This window comes from Cynocephalus volans, chromosome 5 (genome assembly GCF_027409185.1).
Source record: "Cynocephalus volans isolate mCynVol1 chromosome 5, mCynVol1.pri, whole genome shotgun sequence".
Taxonomy (NCBI): domain Eukaryota; kingdom Metazoa; phylum Chordata; class Mammalia; order Dermoptera; family Cynocephalidae; genus Cynocephalus; species Cynocephalus volans.
Window position 1 is genome coordinate 20,468,270 of NC_084464.1, and position 13,946 is coordinate 20,482,215.

At 45.8% G+C, this 13,946-nt stretch overlaps 1 long non-coding RNA gene across 1 annotated transcript; it reads right to left on the reverse strand.

Annotated features, from left to right (window-relative positions):
* Window positions 1-366: 366 nt before the first annotated feature.
* Window positions 367-4,617, reverse strand: LOC134377824 (uncharacterized). Its single transcript, XR_010023577.1, has 4 exons — window positions 4,332-4,617; window positions 3,489-3,563; window positions 3,094-3,170; window positions 367-2,120 (listed from the first exon to the last, which is right to left on the reverse strand). It is a non-coding gene; the product is annotated as an uncharacterized LOC134377824 (long non-coding RNA).
* Between the last annotated feature and the right edge of the window lie 9,329 nt (window positions 4,618-13,946).

Here is a 13,946-nt window from a genome sequence, read left to right on the forward strand (position 1 = left end):
CATCCATAAAGAGTGCAGGGATAACAATAGGAGCTATTTCTGTTAGTAAATCTAAAAACACAAGAATCAAAGTGACCTACAAAGTACCAATAAACCCGACTCTGGCTGCATTCCAAATGTCAGGGCACAAGGCATTAAGGACTCCTGCTGACAGGGAGGCCCTGGTGCACATCTGTCTGAAACACTTGGAGTCAGCCTGGCCAGCGAGGCTGTGGAAGGAACAGCTCAACAGTTTCACCATCTTATTGTTTTATCCATTTAGGAAACTCCCAGAGAGAGGCAGATGGAGATGATGCAGAGTTTGTAAATTACTAGCTCATTTCCAAAGCTCACGTTGGCTCTCTCTTTATCTCTCCCTCCCCCCCGTCTTTCTCTCTTTCCCCCCTTTCCTGCCTGTATCTTGGTGGCACTCAAGCCCTCTAAGATGGACCACTTCTGGATATCATTATTCAAAGAAGGAGGAAGACCCATCTCTGTTTCTAACTCTGAGCCTCAGTGGCTCTGAGTATTTCTGAGCAACTTGCTCAAAGAAGAGGTGAAGACTCAAGAAGAGAAGGTGGTGGCTCTCTTCTGACTCTGCTACCACCAGCATAAAGGCTGGGGTGGGGATGCACAGCCAAGAGAGCTCTTGAACTCCATCTCAAGGAGACGGTAAGAGGATTTGGGGAATGAGACATTCTTCCTGGAGACCTGCTTTGTCTGAACATAAGAGCTAGGAGGAAGGCCCTGATGAGTTTGGTCCTGGAGTAAGATCATGCTATTTTGCCTGGCACTGACTGCCAGTGCGTTTGTCTGAGCTGATGGCTCTATGAGTGCTGAGGACAGTGTAATCAAAGGCCCCTTCCAGATGAAAAAGAACAATGCTTTCAAGTGAGCATCGGGGCCTTCCTGGGCTCTGTGGTAATTTTCTGACACTGAGCAAGTCTCCTTCACTAAGCCTCTGGTCTCTGATCTGTAAATTAAAGAAGCATGTTTATGGAAGAGGCAGAAAACCTTCTTCCACACAGAAGACATCTCACCTATGTGGGGATGAAGCATCTAAACAGAAGAGCGGTGAAAGACCTTGGATGGAGGATTGGTAAGTCACCTTACTAGCACAGAAATATAAGCAGTCCGAAGATAGAGGACAGGTCTTTTTAAAAAAAAACTGTGGTAAAATCCATGGAACACAAAATTTACCATCTTTACTATTTTTAAGTATAGTCATATGATGCTTAACCTTGGGGACATATTCTGACAAATGCATCATTAGGTGATTTCATCATTGTGCGAACATCACAGAGTATACTTACACAGACTTGCACAAATATTAGTTAGTGCTCCTTAGAAAAACACATATGCAATATAGGTGGCATCTCTCCTTGGGGGGCGTTAAACAAAACTTCTGCCCATCTCTTTTGGCCACCATCATTGATTAACTTTGGGTCATTTCCTTCCCCTCAAAAGCCTCCAAATCTTCCAGTAGTGGCTTAGAAGGAGCACATGAAAAACAATTGATTGGCACCCCCCATCTTACCACTGGATGGCCGTGCACCTATACCCCTGCATGCTCTCTAGGAGAAATCTCTCTGTCAGCAGAGTCTTGATTTGCCCAGTTGGAGAAGTCTATAGACTGGAGAGTTTAGCGAAAAACAGTTGTTTTTGTATCACTGCCTAGTTTCTGCAGTAGAATGGCTAACATCCTTCTTCATGTTTACCTCAGAACCAAAATTTAAAAAAAACCTTGGCTGCAGTATAATCTTTTCTGAAATTTCTTCCCTTCCTCCAAGTCTGATTTACTTGCCCCTCCATTGTCCTCTTGTAGCCCCTGTGCTGATAGCTGCTTAATGATACTGCCCTTTAACCAGCTTGTTAGTTTGTATGTCTTCCTTGGAGAATGTCTATTTCAAGTCACTTCCCTATTCTTTAATTGGGTTTTGTCATTGTTGTTGAGTAGGAACAGGTCTTTTCATTCTTGTATCTCCAGAACTCAGAATAACAACCACCATTAAAAAAAAAAAAAAAATACAGGTGTCTTCACTGTACTGAGAAAGGAAAGGTTCTTATGCAACTTTATATCCTTGGCTCTTATCATGGTTCCTGCACATCGTAGGTGGCCAATCAAGACTTCTTAGTTGAATCTATCAGATAGAATAAACGTAGAATGATAAATGACCACTCATTTAACTGTACGTCCAGATGACACACACTCCTAAAATTGAGCCTTAAAAATAATTTACTATTTCTGAATATTAATCTAATACATACAATTTGATAGATAAATTATATTCCTTTTAAATGTAGATATCTTTAATTACAACTCACATGAATAATAATTCTCATACGTCTATTTTTATTCTGCCATTTGTGTTTCTGAATTCTCACTGTCTGACCTTTGCCATTTTTTCTGTTGTCATGCTCGTGTTCTGAAAGTGTTGAGATTTCTGAGTGTCATCCTTAACTAATCACTGCCACTTGGTTCCTACATTCAATCAGTAACCAGGTCTGTTCATTCTATTTCCTAAATATCCCTCAAATCTGTCTATATCACTTCATCCTTGTGGCCCCTGTCCTGTCTCGGCCTCATGGTTTTAGACTATCTGCCTCTGATCTTGGATCTTTCCAATTCATTCTCCATGCTGCAATTAGAGTGATCATTTCAGAGTGCATGACATACCCCTACTGCATATTGGGGTGGGGATGCAGATAAGGATGGGGGTGGAGGAGGTAGATACAAGCACATTCACTGACACGCCTCTACCTAGTTTAATGAGGAGACTTCAAAAAACGAGTATGTGAAGATTAGAGGTTTCCTCCTACTTGAAGAGCCCAGAGATGGCACTTTAGGGTCCAGGCTAATATATGGCAGTCAGTGATAATAACTCACTACCACCTCCGCCTATCTTTAGATAAAGAGGCAAAAACAAGTGACTGGACAAGAAGCCTGGCTTGGCTCGACCAGATAACCACACGTGAGTGCAGGAGAAGCTACAGGACTGACAACCAACCCTGCGCTCAAGCTGGACGGCCTATGGCAAACTTGACTCAAGTGGGACTGCTCTTTGGGGACCCTGAGGACTCTCTCCAAGAGGCTAAGAACCTACAAAACCTTACCTGCTTTTGCATAGCCAATGATCCCACCAGAAGCAATCAGTGCTGCACAGCTAAAGCCAAACCAATGTAAAGGCACTCTGAAAAGGCAAGAGCAAGAAATCAGTGCCAGTCATGGTTTAAAAGCAAACCACATAATCATAGGATGGGATAAAAAAAATCATCATTCCAGACATATCCTATCACCCTACAAATGAAAACAAAGCCTACAGAGGCTGGATGACTAGTCAGTGGCAGGGCTGGAACGCAAACCCAAGTCCCCAGCGGCCTGTCCAGTGTTCCTCCCACACCCCATGCTGCCCGAGGCACTTTGCTCTCAAAGCTCTTTTCAGCTGGGGAAAGGAACTCTGGATTTGAGAAGCTCCTGGCTACTCTGTTCCCGTTTACTGTGCACTTACAGTGAGCCGGTGTCCTTCTGCGTTGCTCTCTTCCCACTGTCCAGACAGGAGACTTCCCCAGGCCTGCACCTGCAGCTAGATCAAAGGTGGTTAAAAGCACAGCTCTCAAACAGTCAGAAAGAAGTGGGTCCGAGTTCCAGCTCTAGCCCTTAGTAGCTAAGAAGTAACGGGCAAGCTACCCACCCTCTCTAAACCCTGGTTTCCTTCATTGCACCATGATAACCATGGTACCAATTTCCTGGGGCTGTTGTTAGCATTCAAGTGTGGTAATATGTGAAAGTGCTTGGCCCGTGGTAAATACTGAACAGATACCAACCATTTTTGTAACGCCCTCAGTTCTAGTAACAAAGGCCCACGGGAAACTGAGCAAGATTCAACGACCAGCTCTGGAAAGGCGACGTATTAACCCTTTCCCCAGTTACCCAAGTTATTACTACATCGGAAAGTGAATACTCCTGTGCCTTTAAATCAACTATTTTAGTGTCTCTTTGGGGGGAATAGAGGTGCTGCTTTTCACCCCTGCTCCAAGAATGAAATTATTAAAATACTCAACATTTGTAAACCGTTAGAACCTTCTGCATCCAAATCACAGTTAGACTGGGAAAGGGGGAGGTGAGGACAAAGTACTACAGGGAAACCCTAGTCATAGTTGCACGTGACACCGCACCCTTGGAAAAGTAACTGTTTTCTTTTAAAACGTATGTTGTATCAGGGAGTCCAACAAGATTGAAAGTAACGCACGCCCCTTTTGCTCTGTTTAAAGAATTAAGTTTCCATAAAAACTGGGGGTGGGCGAGGGCCTTGGAGTCGTGCCCAGGGGCGTGAATTCAAAGCGGCACTTACCTTGTTTTTCAAGACACGGAGCAATAAAACCTCCAGGACACAAATCAGCACCGCGCTCCGCAGCTAAGCACCCGCCTCCGGAGCTCAGGGTTCCCGCAGGATTCAAACCCACTCCACGGAACGCGGACAACGAACGGCGACAAAAGCACTGGCGACGCGGCCCCACGCCCCGCCCGGATCGGGGGACGCAAAGCAGGAGGCAGAGAAGCCTCTAAGTAACTCCGAAAAGGCAAAACTGACCTAAAATACGATGAGGACACTTCTCAGGTACCCGAGCCGCTCTCCCGAACGTCTGGCAGACGGACAAGCGGGTGCGACCCCCCCAGGCTGGGTTCAAGGTCTCGCAAGAAACGGCGGCACGCGCGCGGCGTCCCGGGGGCGGGGCACGGGGCGGGGCTTGGGGCGAAAAATCCCCGCCTCCCACCGTCACCAGCCGGGGCGCAGACGGGGCGACCAGCGCCGGTCCCACCGGCAACGCAGAGTTTGAGTTCGGCCTGGCAGGAGGGCTCGTGAGCCGGGCCAGGCCGGAGTGGAGGCCACCAGTGCTGATGGAAGTGCCAGCACAAGTGACTCGTAAGAACGGTCCAGTGTGGACCAAAGATCGCTCCAAAAACTACTTTACTAAAAAAGGTACAACCGAGTGGTACAGACACATATTTTTTTAAAAAAGAATAAAGGTTTTTAAATAAACTTTAAAATTTAAGCATTTTGGTGCCGGCCCCGTGGCTCACTCGGGAGAGTGCGGCGCTGGGAGTGCAGCGGCGGAGCGCCGAGGCCGCGGGTTCGGATCCCATATAGGGATGGCCGCTGCGCTCACTGGCTGAGCGTGGTGCCGGCGACACCAAGCCAAGGGTTACGATCCCCTTACCTGTCACAAAAACAAAAACAAACAACAACAAAAAATAAATAAATAAAATTTAAGCATTTGGGGGCCGGCCCCGTGGCTCACTTGGGAGAGTGCAGCGCTGATAGCGCTGAGGCCGCGGGTTCGGATCCCATATAGGGATGGCCGCTGCACTCACTGGCTGAGCCTGGTGCAGACCACACCGTGCGGAGGGTAGCATTCCCCTTACCGGTCAAAAAATATATATATATTTAAGCAAATTATATGCAAATATATTTTATTGAGCCAGGTTTTGTACACTCAGCGATTGATAGTTGGCCAATGGCGTTAACAGATTTAATATTGTCAAAAGGAAATATTAAATATTTAAAAAATAAACATTTTATTCCTATACATGTTTTCTCTTTTCCAAACATATAAGGGAAAGATTTATGAAAAGCTTGTTGACTATTGATGGTTAACCGAAGATGTTTTTTTAAATTGACAAGTTAGTTCAAAAATTACAAGTTAAAAATAATTGCAATGAAAAATCTCAAGCATTTGCCACAAGTGCCTCATTATTTATAGGTATACGGTGAATGTCTAACAGATTACAACTAATATTTTTTAAAATGTGATAATGGAATTGAGTTCAAGGTCAATATCCCATACTTACTGATGGCACTTCACAGAATAAGTAAGGAAGCCTGGGTTTACATCCTTTTCCCATAACCTCCTTCATCACTCTACGAGTTATATTAGAACTATTCATTCTACTGTAATTACATAGAACTGATTCAAAACAGCATGAAAGCTTTTGCCTGGAATAGGGTGTTTTTGTGGCAAAAGGTTAATTTTTTTATGTTCATTCCATTAGAACTCAAAGACGGCTGTTTTGCTCAAACGTTGAAACACATGAATTGGGACTGTCAAATTCAAATTCCACTAAAGTTAAAGCCTAGTTAAAAAGAATCATGCTTGCAGCTCAAAACCATTACACGTAACTGGTGGCATGCAGAATTGTCAGAACTTTATACTGATTTATAGGATTTCCACTGCCAGCAAATATTGGGGAAAATAGGAGAACCCAAAGAACTCAAAAGAAATTTCATCTTTTCATGAAGAAAAGAAATTAGGGATAGAAATATTACAAAAATTACCTTAATGAGGCTGTGGAGCTACTTCAATGAACCACACTGTTGGGAGAAGGAAGAAATCCTGGCCACGAGGAGGCCTGTACTTGTCTCTTTCTTCTGTTGCTATGTTGTCTTTAATGAGATACATTAGCTCTAAAATGTCCCCTTCTTACAGCCACGCCTCAGCCAGAAGCCATTGTTCATCCCAAGAGAGTATGAAATGGACAGAAGAATAAGAGGAGAGTACAGGAAAGATAAAAGACCAAATAAAGAAGAGAGAACTAGGAAAGGGAAACTGGTGAAGGAAATGGAGAAGAAAGCAAGGGGAGAAATTTTAAAAGGCAACGAATGTGCGGGAGAAGAAAGAAGATAGAACTGGCGAAGGTCAAACAGCCTTTTGCATGCATAATGTTCTGATTGCTTATGATTCCTCCTTTTATTAGATAAAACACAGTAAATACAAAAGAAAACAACTTCCCATTCACCACAGGTATTCGTAACATTTTAGGGGCAAATATTCTTTTTATAAATTATTTTTAGCTATTAGCCAGTTCCTGCTTTATGTAGAACATAAGCATATTGCTTTGGTAGCCCTTCTGGCTGGTGACGAACAGATCTGCTCTGGCAAACTTGGAAAGTGTGCTCTTTGCACAAACAGTGCTCCCATGGAGACATCTACAGCAGACAGGAGAAAGCAACGCTCTTGTTTGTCCACTTGCCACAGGGGAAAACAGTTGAAGCTACTCCTCTAACTATGGGCACACTCAGAATACTCTGCTTTTCCTGGAAAAAGAAAATTCAAATATGATACAGAAGAAAGCTTGGAGTTTGGGGGGTGGTTGTGTGTAAGAGGTGGGGTGGGGAGGCATCCTGAAGCAATTTATGAATGCATTAATAATTTTTGCTTTATGTTAATAATAGCATTTTTCTGTTTTATTTTGGGTTGGGGTTTTTGTCTGTGATTTCTAAAACTTTGTAGTTTCTCTCAAGTACAGTTTGCAGGATGTGTGGAATTTTCTGAACAGATGATTGGGGAAAATACACTGGCACTCTTCCTCTAGGTAAGAGGGTTAAAAAATTTCAGAGTCAATCAAAAGCACAAAATGAATGTATTCTTTCCTAGGCTTCAGACTTCCACCTCAATTCAGTGCAATCTTTCAATAGAAAATAAAATTTTAAAAGCCACCTTTAGGAGCTTTTGTTCCATAAACGATTAATTAATAATTGTAGTCTAGAAGGCTGGCATAGATGATTGAAGTTCTTTTCCTATTGTGATGATTTATCAGTTTATTATTTCAAGTGGGTATTTATCAGATAAAACTATCAATGAACATTATGTGAAAAGTTCACTTTTAGTATTATGGTTTCACAATGAAGCTGGATTAAATCCTTAGCAGCCTATTTTCTATATCTCTTCCTTTTTTCCTTTTTGGCAGCCTAGGCAAATAATCCCTAGATACGTGGAGGTGATAACTAACAGATATCAAACATATAAAACTTAAACAAGACCAAAGAATTGAAAATAGCCATTTGTTTTCAATTGTTTTTAATCCATACTTAGGGGTAGAACTATCTTTTCTTCTCTGGATCTTTTAATATTTGCAGCAAAACATTCTGCATTTACTCTGTCACCTGTGATATTGGAAATGAAATGCTGTGTCTGATCAGAAGCATCAAGCATGAAGCCAGGCAGAAGACACATAAGTATCTCATGGTCCATTACCCACAGTGAATGAGCTAGTGGCATCTAAAAGGGACACGGAGAGTTCTGACACATAACATCATCTCTCACTCTCCCAACCATGCACACACACCAACGCGCACGAAGAAATAGCCTTCTCCACCCGGCGGCCACTAATTAACTGAGCATTAAGCGCTCCAAAGAGTGCTAAACATGGGTGGGATTGAAAATTTCTCTCCCTTTGAACTGACCTAGGACAATTTCCTATAGTTCCATTAGTGTAAATAACAAAAACACCTCACACAGAAACAAACAAGAAAAGTAGGTATTAATATTTACGTAAAAATTTTATGGTAACTAAAGCCATCTTATGTTTCATGTACTTTAAAAATATATTTTATTAATTTCTATCCTAAAAGAGTATATAGAGTATAATAGTTAATATGTTGCAGTTCATATGTTTTTGGATAAAAAAAAATATAGATTAGGACAAAATTGTGTTTTTATTTTAATTGTTCTATATACCAGGTGTGAGTGAACTATCTGTTGGCTGAATCCAGCTTCCTACCTATTTTTGGATGGTCCATTTACATTTTTAAATGGTGAGGAAGAAATCAAAAGAAGAGTAACATTACATAGCATGTAAAAATTACATGAAATTCAAAGTCCAGCATCAATTAATAAAGTTCAGTTGGAACACAATCCTGCTCACTGGCTTATGCTTTTGTTTGTGTTTAGGTCTGTCTGCTGACAGGCTATCTTGGCAGAATTGAGTAGTTATGGCTGAGATCATATGTATACTACAAATCCTAAAATATTTACTTTCTGGCTCTTTTAAAAAAAAAATCACTAACTTCTTTCAATTGAAGTAGAAATAGTCAAATTAAGTCTCAGAGTTTTGTCTCAAGCTTTTTCCAGGCATGCTGTCTTCCAAGACTTAATTCTTAACTCAAAAATTTATGAAAATGTAACCCCTCCCTGGTTCTTTCTCCACCTGCAATCTCTGCCAAAATAATCATTTTTATTATAGAGTATTCTAAGCCCAGAGCACAAATCGTTTACCCAATAATAAAAGTGAAATGTGCTTTCAAAGTTAAAAAAAAAATGTAGAAAACAATACAAATGAGGAATACAGGATTTTAGTTACACAACCCACACTAGGTTTTTAATGGGCTAGATTTCACACCAAGATACATTCTTGGTATTTATGGAGCCCAGTGTCAGGCCCTGGATTCTGGGCACAAAACAGTGACACAGTTGCTGTCTCCCAGGACCAGTAGGCTGTGGGTTGGGAAAGCGTTGAGACCAACAGATCTACATCACAGCGATGTGTGTCTGGTGTAAAGAAAATGGGGTATGAAGTCAAAGTATGTGGGTGGAACCCTGATTATGTCCACAATGGATATTTTATACAATTTGAAAAGAATTGCTGAATGTATCTGCATACTTTCATCTAATGTAGATATAAAGTTATTCCAAAAATGGAATCTTCCTCAATTATAGTTATGTTTGCATTGAACATGAGCACTCATCCCTGTCATTCGATGATTTTGAAAATAGGATTTAAATTTGTGAGTAGTATTTCTTAGTGTATCTTATACAGAAGTTACATGTTGCCATCATCTTAATGGACCAAACGCCTCTGGTTCATCTCTGGACATGGTGTTCATTTCCTACCACCTTCAGATAGCTTCCTAATCTAGAATAATCTGATGGCCTCCTGTCTCACTTTACCCTTTCCTCTCTTAGAATGGCAGCCACCCAACAGCACGTCTTCTCTTCTTCCTTATGTTGGGATCATCTCCCAAACCAGGGAGCAGCTGTATCAGCTCTTTGTCCAGCTCTCGGCACCATGCTTGCCATACGGTAGATACTTGGAGAGAGAGCAGAGGAGACAGAGCACAAGACTCGAGTAACAGGCACGTTACAATGACATCTTGAAAGTGACATTTTCTCACTTTTGATTTTCTATTGGTTAGAAGTGAGTCACTAAGTCCAGTCCCCACTCCCGGGCAGGGGATTCCATGAGGATATGTGCAGCAGATGGTGGGGGCCACTGGGAGCCACTGAGGAATCTCCCACCACACAGACAGAGATGTGGCACTTGAGTACAAACCGAAATACACATGAAGCCAGTGTAAGGTTTTGTGGAGGAAAGCAGTATGTGAATGCATGAAATTCCAACCCTTGAATGGTGCAGACGGGGAAAACAGGCCTAGAGCAAAAGCAACATTTTCAAGATTATATGACAGGACGCAGGCCTGTCGTTAGTCATATTCCATGCTAACTTCCACACCGTCATGGATGTTATCTCTAGTCTTGTTCATTAGCTACATGTTACACTGGCAATAGGTTTTACAGATGTTTTCTCACACATGCTTGATGACATCCCTAGGAAGGAGATGCTAGAATGATCACCACTGTGCAGAAGGGGAGACTGGGGAGGTCCTGAGAGTCAAGTGGCTTATCCAGGGTCACATAAGTGATAAGAAGCAGGAGCCGGGGCTGAACCTACATGTATCTCCTCCGAGCTGTGACCTTGGCTGCACCCAGGCCTTGCACAGGGGTGTGGTCAGGCAGTGATGGTGGAAGTGTGGGCAATAGAGAGAGTTCATGGGGAAGGAGGGTCAGCAGTCAGGTACCCAGAGGGGCAATTGCGGTCTTGTACACAGAGGAGGGGTTCAGGAATTGAGGTACCAGGAAGTGACCTCACTTGCTTGACGACAGACCCCAACAGAACTCGGAACTCGGTAACCTGGCACCCACATTCTATACACAGCCCCTTCCCCAGCTCACTTGGCCACAGGCAGAGTGAGATGTTGTGCTGTATCCCGAGGTCCCGGGGCAGTAGCCCCAGGAAGCCCTGTGCTGAGAGGCTTGTCCGCTGCTTCCGGCACTGGTTCAGCCCTCGCCCTGGGCTCCTGTGGCCTTTTGGCAGGAGGTCCCCAAAGGTAAAGTCAGGTGTCCCAGGGGAGGGTGGGCCAGGCCAGGCCAACACTGTGAGCCTCCCTGGGTGACCACACACCCTCCTCCTGACTGTGTGGGGAATGGGGACATGGGACACCCTCCCTGGGCAGGGGCAGAGGGTGGGGTGTTTATAAACCTGCTGGTCCTGGTGTGTTCACACCTCAGGTCATGGCTGGAGGGTGAAAGGGGACTGTGGGGGTGGCAACCACCACCCTGTACATGAACCCTGGGCCCTCAGGCTGTCTTCTCATGTCCTCCCTGGGGTTAAGACTGGCCTCCAGCCCCTTCCGTCCTGGGGGTTCACGGTGCTGTCACTGTGTATCTCTCCCCTGTCCTGTCCTAGAGTGGAGACAACTCTTCGCTGAGCCCAGATGCTACCCACATGGTGTGGCCTTTCCCAACAGACATGGTGCAGAAGCGTGTGGCACTCCTGCTGCCCGCTGCCCTGGATGGCAACCATTCCTACGTCCACACTTTTCTTTCAAACTATAGGAGCTTTGCCGCTCCCCAGCAGGTGCTGGATCTGCTTTTCCTCAGGTGAGCACTCTGCCCCTCAATCGCACAGTGCCACTCGGCTGCCTCCCAGCTGTGAGTCTTGGGACTGTCACCACACCCCTCTGAGCCTCAGTTTCCACCTGTGTTCAGTGGGTGGTAACAGGAACAGGCTCCAGTGGGTCCCCCATGGAAAGTGCTGCTCCTGAGTCCAGCCCTGTGGAAAGTTCTGCTGGAGGGGCCACGGTCGTCCTCATTCAGGATTCCTGCCCCCCCACGACGAAGTCTCTGTCACACCCTCACTGACCTCGTTGACTTGGGCTTCACTGTTTTCACATTTTTACAGGAAATTTGAGTTTCTATTTGCAGGCTTCTGGGTGTATTCAAAGCACAGAGACTAGGGGCCGGCAGAGGGCTACAGATGCACCCAGATATCTTGGAAGGCATTGGTTGGGGTTTATTGCTTCAACAAACATATGTGAAGCAACACTATGTGCAGTCACTTTCTGGGCACTGGCCATATTCTAATGAACCAAGGAGACTACATTCCCTGTCCTCCTGGGCGTCCATTCTAGTCAGAGGTCAGACAGTTACAGTAGACATGAGAAGAAGGTAGTGCGACCATATGGTGGATGTGACACCCTCCTGGCCTCCTCTAGGTATGGAAAAATCCTTTTGGATTGTCACGGGGATGGCGGACCCCTGGAGCAGCTAAAATGGTGAGTGGGGTTTGGGTGCAGATGGAGGGGCTCCCATCTCCTCAGAACTGTGTGTGGTCTGCGGGGGCCTGTGGATGGGGGAGCTGGCAGAACTCTGGCTGCCACACATCTTATGATTCCTGCTACAGGGCTGAGGGCTCAGGGCTTTCCCTGCAGGAAAAAGAGTCAAGATGAGCTGGGGATGGGGCCACAGGCACTGTGGGGTGTGTGAGAGGCTGGAGAGCAGAGGGAGCCCAGAGAGAATCCATTCCCACCCCCTCCCATCCAGCCCTGCCCACACCCCCAGAGCCCGTGCTGAGCCAGAGCAGGCGGTGTGCAGAGCATCCTGCTCACACTCGGGGCTGGAGCCTCCATGGGGATGCTCAGCTGGTGCTGAGGGTGCAGAGTGTGGTCATGCTCAGGAGATCAGGGTCAGGGGAAGAGGAGATGCAGATACTGATGTAGACACTTGGGCAGCACATCCACATGTGAGCTCAAGTTTGGGGTTTTCTAAGGGCCCTGGGAAGGCCAGGGGAGCAGAGCCTCCCTCTGTTTCCTCATTCATCAGATATTCCTGGACACCTCCTGTGTGCCAGTGAGTAATGCCCAGAGCAGACAGCACCCTCCTGCCCTGACGGACAGGTCATTCCAACAGGGACTGGGCAGGGACAGAGACACAGGAGGGTGTCAGGTTTCCCTGAAGGGAAAGGTGGTCACACCAGTGATTGAAGGCTCCCCCCACAGAGGCTTTCGCCAGCCCCTCCTTGGTTGCCAGGACCATCTCTGCCAGGGCTGCCATACTGGGGGTGGACATTGGAGGGACTGGTCTATGGACAGGCAGGGGCAGAGGGTACAAGACTGCAGCTCACTCAGGGGAGCCCTGGGAGGGCAGCAAAGAGGGATAGGCCAGACCTCTGATGCTGCTGCCCACCTGTCTCCCCCAGTGCCATGTCCTCCATCCTAAATATCTGGCTGGAATTCCATTCCATTGATTTTTACGAGCCTCCTGAGTTTCCATCTTTGAAGTTTCTGTTGGCATATGTACACATCAATCTGCCAGGCTCAGAGGTGGAGCGCAAGGCTGATCTTTTTCTGGCCCAGCTGGAGAAGATGGTGCGCCTGGAGCCCAGTGAGGCAGAAACTGAGGGTGAGGAGGAAGAGGGTGGGTGCCTGTGAGGGTTTGAGGAGGGGGCTGGGCCGGGCCACACAGAGCAGAGTTTCCAGAAGCAGGCTGGAGAGAGGAGCAATGAGTACTCAGAACAATCATACAGTGTTCTGCAGTGTGGGGAGACTTCCTGAGGCTGGGTCTCTGGACTTGGGCTTCTCAAAAAGACAGTGTCATTGGAAGAGACATAGAAACTCATGTTGATATTTTCAATTGTTGTCACTCCACTTCCAGCTTCTGCCCAGGCTGAACAACTGTCCCAAGGGCTAAAGACATCTTCAGCTCCAGCTCCAGCTCCACCTCCACTGCCAGAGCCAGAGCCTGAGCAAGATCCAGAACCCAAGCCAGAGAAAGAGCAGGAGAAAGATCCAGAGGAAGAGCCAGAGCAAGATCCAGAGCCCAAGCCAGAGCCAGAGCCAGAGCACGAGCAAGATCCTGAGCCAGAGAAAGATCAAGAGCAAGAGGAAAAGCATGCGCAGGATCAAGATCCAGAGCCAGAGGAAGAGCAATATCCAGGGCCAGAGCCAAGGGAAGATCCAGAACCAGAGCCAGAGGAAGAACCAGAGCAAGCTCACCTAACCACTGCTGAAACATCAACAGTAGAAGAAACGCCAGCATCCAGGCGAGCCCTGGCTCCAGAGCTCCCACAAACA